The 7,230-nt window shown below is 42.9% G+C and overlaps 1 long non-coding RNA gene across 1 annotated transcript; it reads left to right on the top strand.

Annotated features, from left to right (window-relative positions):
• Positions 1-261: 261 nt before the first annotated feature.
• LOC309660425 lies at positions 262-1,806 on the top strand. Its single transcript, XR_014263391.1, has 2 exons — positions 262-357; positions 703-1,806. It is a non-coding gene; the product is annotated as an uncharacterized lncRNA (long non-coding RNA).
• The last annotated feature ends 5,424 nt before the right edge of the window (positions 1,807-7,230 follow it).

Raw genomic sequence — 7,230 nt, forward strand, 5'->3', positions numbered from 1 at the left:
TCTATATAGTATTCCTTTCCTATGTTCAATTTCATTCTCATTCATTAGCTTTAGTGATTTTCTAGCTAGTGATTCTACTTTGGTCAGAGTCCCTATCACTGGGAAATATAGTTAGTCAGCCCATGACCGGTTCCTAAATTGAAGAAGCTGACAGAATGTTAGACTATTAGGGCTAGAAGGAAGCTTAGAGATTCTCTGGACCATATACCTCTGTTTATAGATGAGTATAATGGAACTGAGGCAAGGCAAGTGGGTTACTCAGTACATTCATGGACCACACCATTGATTCTCCCCACCATGTGGAAGGAGGGTCCTTCCATCTGAAAATTACAAAGCAGCTCCCTTTGTAATACTCAGGTGTCTTTTTTTTTTTTTAAATAATTTCTTTTTTTTTTAAATTAATTAATTAATTAATTTATTTATTTATTTATTTTTGGCTGTGTTGGGTCTTCGTTTCTGTGCGAGGGCTTTCTCTAATTGCGGCAAGCTGGGGGCACTCTTCATCGCGGTGCGCGGGCCTCTCACTATCGCAGGCTCTCTTGTTGCGGAGCACAGGCTCCAGACGCGCAGGCTCAGTAGTTGTGGCTCACGGACCCAGTTGCTCCGCGGCATGTGGGATCTTCCCAGACCACGGCTCGAACCCGTGTCCCGTGCATTGGCAGGCAGATTCTCAACCACTGCGCCACCAGGGAAGCCCCTCAGGTGTCTTTTATGAATAATTAATGGTTGTGCCCAACTCCAGGGGGCTGAATGCCTATTGCAACCTGGGTGTGACTAATCCACAGGCACTTCCATAAGGTATGGATCTTGAGTTGTCCTTGCCATCTTTTGCTTCATGGAAAGATCAATGGAGAGAAAACAAGGACATTTTCCAAGATTTCATGATGAATCAGCAAAGGCTCTGAGGCAACATTCTGTTACTGGATGAGGAATCAGAAGACATAAATTCCAGTCCTTACATTATCTCTAACCATGTGAGAGACCTAGGGCAACTTACTTTTCTTTCTGAGTCTCAGTTTTCCCCCATCATGGAAGGGTTTTGCTGGGTGACCTCTAAAAACCTTTCAGCTCTGATGGCCTGTGGGTCTAGAAGACAAGGCTCAGAGCTATGTCATGCCTAAAACGTGATCGTTTGAAGCCAGAAATTGACTGCTACCATGACGTACCTCAAGGCTCCTCAACCTGTAAGGGATAAATGGGTTCTGCATCCAAAACAGAATAACAGTGTCTTTCAGCGATTTACATGCAAAAGAAATATAAGTTCAGTTTTATTTTTTTCCATTGTTTTTTTTTCTCAAGCTCTTAATGCCTGTTTTCACTTGTCTGCTTGCAAGGGCAAGCATATAACACAACAAATAAATGAATAACAGACAAATAGCACATGAAAACTCAGAAATACAGTATCTTTATCATTTTTCCTTTTGAAGTATAGTAAGGAAAATAATATTTATTGAATATTTTCCACAGTTTATATACAGCATCTTATTTAAGATCTTTAAACAATCAGTGTTATCATGCCTTTTTTGCAGAAGAAAGCACTAAGACTCAGAGATAAAAATCATTTGCCTAAATATCGTATATTAACACATATATATGGAACCCAGAAAAATGGTACAGATGAACTGGTTTGCAGGGCAGAAATAGAGACACAGATGTACAGAACAAACGTATGGACACCAAGGGGGGAAGGTGGCAGGGGGTGGCGGTGTGATGAATTGGGAGATTGGGATTGACATGTATACACTAATATGTATAAAATAGATAACTAATAAGAACCTGCTGTATAAAAAAATAAATAAAATTAAATTTTAAAAAAGTTAAAGATTTCGGAAAAAATAAAATCATTTGCCTAGTATACACACAAGCAGTAAAGCCCAGATTCGAAGCCAGTTTTTCTGACTCCAAAGCCTACATGAATTTCCACAATCAAAAAGTTGCATGCAGAAAACACAGACATACTGTTTTTGAGCAAAACTGACTTTCTGTAAGAGAGGGAAATTAAATATATCAACATTTTAGTGGGTTCCACAGAGAACAACACCATGGTTTCCCTGGGTTCTGACATTGGAACATCTTTGAAAACAGGCAGATAATGTGAGGCTTTAGTCTGACTTTCCCCAAGAATTTTAAAGAGAGGGGATATCTATGTCTAGAAAAATTTCGATCAAAATATTTATTAATATATCCATAGGATTAAAGGTGAGGTGACTGTTTCTTCATTTAGAATTCATGTTACTTTAAAAATGCACCATGCACCAGGCTTTTGTCCTGACCCCCTCCCTAGGCATTCAATCCTGTATCCTCCCAGGGGTATAGGGCAAGATTAGAGTGGGCTTGAATGAACTCTTTCTGATTCAGAGACTCCCCTAAGATGGGAGTCTATATAGTGCCTTCTCAAAGTGGCCCATATGTCAGTCTCCAAATCTGTGGAGCAACTGGGACCAGATCACAGATTCTTTCATCCAACATTCTTTGACAGCCCTGGATGCTTCCAGCACAGGGCAAGACTAGCGCTACCAAAACAAATACAATTTAGTCTTCATGTGGCCTTGGACACCTAACCTATGTCAAGCCTAGACCCCAGGAACAGCTGTGGGAGGCTGCATTGTCCTGTGCCTGCCTCCATGCTCTAGAGATAAAAGTCAAGTGATATGGCAAAGGGCGCTGCATTTTCTGTTCTGGCTTTCACCAAAATTAAATATCTGTGCCCATTTTGTCTCCCAGCAATTGCCAGAAAAATCAGAGAATATCAAAGTTTGAAATGACTCTGGAGAGCTGGCTATCACTTCATCTCAAATCTCTCCTTTCAGAGATGAGGTTACTGAGGTTCAGAGGGTGGAGGGTTGTCTAAGGTCACCCATAGAGTGTGGGGCAAGACTGGACCTAAAACCCAGGTCTCCTGGCTCTACACTCAATGCTCCTTTCACTGCTGTTGTCTAATTGCCTTGGTAATGGGCAAGTCATTAGCTTAGAAGGAAAAGAAGTCACTCTTTGTTTAATGAAAAATTATAACTGAATGGATGGATAGATAGATCTGTACTTCCTCAAACTGCAGTGGCTCATGGTTATGTTGGACTGATTCTGTGACCTAGTAACAAAAACACCTTATGCTGCCCCATTATGAACATCCTGAACACACCAGACCTTTTCACGTTCTGCAAATTATACTCCCTGGATCTGGAATATCCTTCCCCTTTCTCCTTGTGGCAAACACTCTTTCAGACCCAATTCCATCACTTCCTCTATGGAACTGTGGTGGATTTGTTCTGGGGCACCTTAGGTAAGCTGGAACTATGTTCCCAGACTCCCCTTACATAGTAGCATTGGCTACAAGAGACATTTTCCACAATATTTGGAATATAGAAGTGAAGCTACTATGTTATAATATTTAGAAGGTTGTTGCAGGGCACCACATGTCTCAGTGTCTCATTCATATTGTTCCTGATCTGCTGGTTTACCTGTTGGGGTGGAGCAGTAGCTGAGCCCTCAGGTCTTCCAATTCCCATCAGAGCTCCTCTTGCAGCACCTCTGATTCCTGCACCAGCATGTAGGGCTCCATGGGGAAGGCCAGGTTCTCCTACAGGTCACCAAGGTCATCACCTAGAGACAGTGAGAGGCGGAAATGGACTCCAGTCAGTCCTTGCAGGTTGCGGTCCTTCATTGCTCCCCCTACTTCATGCCCATTTCTCTTTCCTAACTGCATGCCATGCTGACTCCAAGTCCAGAACCAAACTCTGAAACAACAGCCTCACCTCAGCTGAATGGGCAGTTCCTATAATTGTGAGAACTGAGCCCTGATAATGAATCTCTAGTTCTACACCACATGAAGTGGTTTTGCTTCTCTGATGGAACCCTAAGTGATCAGGCTTCTGTGAAGCCCCCAGAGTCAGTCATCTCCAGGCTGTGCCTTTCTATTAAAGCACACAACACACTGTGCTGTACTCTCATGATGGACAAGTCTCTCTCTCATTAGCAGGGATAGCTGACATGTACTGTGTGCTGACTTTGTGCCAGGCACTATTTTGAGCACAGAGTTAATTCTTACAACTGAATGAGGTAAATGTTATTATTATTCCCATTTTATAAACAAGGCAACCAGAGACCAGAAAAGCTAAGTGATTTGCCCAGGCTTTCACAACTAGGAAGGGGAAGGCCCAGGATTCAAAACCAGGCAGCCTGGTCCAGAGTCAGCACTCTGACCTTCTCTGTGTGAGCTCTTCAAGGAACAAGTCTCTTTCGTTACCCAACTCTGGCACTAGAATGAAAGAATGATCCATCTACTTCATCTGAAGATAAAATGACTTTTCTACAAAGTTGATGGAGGGTGGATGACAATGGAAGCTTTAGAGCCTAGGGTCCTACTGTACCTTGAATGCTATCCGTCCCGGGCTGGAAGGCGAGATTATAAACAGTCCATAGTCAAGGTCTTGTTAGTAGACAAGAGAACTGCTTACACACGAAGTGTGCATCACCTGAAGGCCATCAGCATGCTTTCTGGGAGCAGCAAACCGACAATGCGCACACCACCAGATGAGCCTGCTTTTCTCCCCAGCCCAGGCAGACACCCCACCCTGGGTGGAGCCCTCTCTACCCTGTGAGTCTCCCGGACTGGAGGGCTGAGCCCAGCTGGAGGGCAGAATTCCCACCCAGGTGCTAGGTATACAATTCCTGTTTAATACTTCACTTCTTCTATGTAACCTCAAAACTGCTTGTTGTATGTAGTAAACATGGATTAGGACTCACATTTAGTTTTTAATGTGATTGCCAGTTTCTAGATATCAAACTTGAATGAAGACTCAAGTTTGGACTTCACGTCAGTGTATCTTGGGCCATAGAGTCTGTTGTTCGATATGAAATTGGGTGTTCCCTATTCACCTATCCAGAAGAGACATGGGGAAATTAATGGCCTCTATCTTATGTGCAACACACCAAAAAATTTAAAAAAAAATAAGAAAGAGAGAAATGGAAAAAAAATTAAAATGTATAGGAAAAATGGCAAGAAACAAAAATCAGTTGCTACATCAGTGAGGTACAATGCCTGTACTGCTCTTCTAGGACAGAGAAGGGAGGCAGGTAAAGGTCTAGAAGCTTCATGCAACTTGAAGTGTTCCACTATTCACGTAAGAGGAGAAAACCCTCGTGATATTTAGTGCGCCATTAATGGCCAGTGTCGACATCATGTACATGTTCTATATCAGCCAACCAGAAGGGCTTGTAGTATTCAAATTCAGGGCTTTTATTCAGGGTGAGACTTGGAGAGGACCTAGTCCAACCTTTCATTCACAGATGAGGAAACTGAGATTCTGAGAAGGTAGATCTTCCGATTCTAGACTGATACTAGCCAACCTGGGAAGAGGTCCAGAGCAAAGGTGTCCCAGCCTGGAAGCAGGGAAGTCAGCTGAGACCCAGGGCTCTGGCTGCAGCATGGCAGCCAGCCTCCTCGCAGGGCTCCACCTGCTACCTGGAGCCCCACAGCAACCCATGCCTCCCACGCAGGATGCTAAAGCAAGGGGCTCAGAGTGGGCTGTCCTAAGGCCCTGCTGGCAGTAAAATCCTGTTGCCCAGCCTGTGTGGAGCGTGTTCAAACCTTCCTGGGACTTTAGCCCAAACTCATAAACTCTTTTCATTCTTCCCACACCTTCTGAGAGCTAGCTTTCCAAAACAGGCCCTGCCATACCCCTAAACCCCCAGACAGGAGCCTCTCAAGAGCTCCTTCTTCACTTCAAATCCAAAGGAGAAAAGGGACCCAGAGGTTGGGGACAGCACCGCTAAGGAGATTTACTTCCCTTACAAATCTTCCCATCCAGGAACATTTCCCCTGGAATGAAATAGCACCAATGCAGAGAGCCTTTAGAAACATTCCAGTTCAAGTCACTCATTTGTTGGATGAAACTGGGACCCAGAGAAGGGGCATGCTTTGCTTAAGGGCCCACAAAGAGTCAGGTGGGCTAGGGCTGCAGGAGGGTCTCTGGTCTCTGGGCACCACTCCTCCTGCCAGGTGCATCCAATCGAGTGAGTGTGTGTGTGTGTGTACAGGCCTGTGTGAGCATGCATTTAGTGCCAGGAACCCAAATTGCACTGAGAAGTTTTCTTGTACACCATGGAGGGGTGAGGAGAGAAGGGGTTTACTTGCAGGTAGGGTCAAAAAGACTTGCATATGGCAGATGACATTTTTATCTTCAACTGAACCAGAAATGAAGAGTCCACCTCACAATTTTACCTGCTACTATTTTGAACAATCATTAACTGGAAAGTAATATATATTTATTACAGAAAATTTGGAAGTTAGAAGAAATGTGAAAGAATTTAAACTACCCATAGGGCTTCCCTGGTGGCGCAGTGGTTGAGAATCTGCCTGCCTATGCAGGGGACACGGGTTTGAGCCCTGGTCTGGGAAGATCCCACAAGCCACGGAGCAACTGGGCCCGTGAGCCACAACTACTGAGCCTGCGCGTCTGGAGCCTGTGCTCTGCAACAACAGAGGCCGCGATAGTGAGAGGCCCGCGCACCGTGATGAAGAGTGGTCCCCACTTGCCACAACTAGAGAAAGCCCTCACACAGAAATGAAGACCCAACACAGCCAAAAATAAATAAATTAATTAATTAATTTTTTAAAAAAAAGTAAAATCTTAAAAAAAAAAAAAAACTACCCATAATTCCACCACCTAGAAACCACCTTTGCCAATGTTTTGGTTTACATTCTTCAGTCTTTGAAAAAAAATGCAATTAACTGGCATGTTCTGTTTGGTAATCTAATATTTGCATGTTCTAGTGAAACTTTGTTTTCATAATGCTAAATACTCCTCCATGGTTTGTTTTCAGTGGCTGCCTAGTTATTCATGCTGTTGGTTTATCCATTCAACCCATTTCTTACTGACGGACACTTTGGTAACTCCTCTTTTCTCTCATCAAAAATAATAGTGAGATAAATGTCTCTGGATCTCTGGTTATTCTTGGATGAGATTCTTAAGATAGAATTAGTGTAACGAAGAGAATGACACTTCAAAATTTTGACATATTATGTTTCCAAGTCATGCTTCAGAAAACTTGGATCTACATTTTTACATTCTTAGCAACAGTGTAATATATGAACATTAGTTTCGCTATACATTTTGCTTATAATTTTATGGAATTCCAAGGAACTTCAGAAAATATTTTAATTGTTGCTATGTAGACATTCACTTTTTTTCACTTGATTTTTATAAAAATTATAAAACTAACCAATACAAC

This window comes from Balaenoptera physalus (assembly GCF_965194825.1).
Source record: "Balaenoptera physalus genome assembly, chromosome: 4".
Classification (NCBI taxonomy): domain Eukaryota; kingdom Metazoa; phylum Chordata; class Mammalia; order Artiodactyla; family Balaenopteridae; genus Balaenoptera; species Balaenoptera physalus.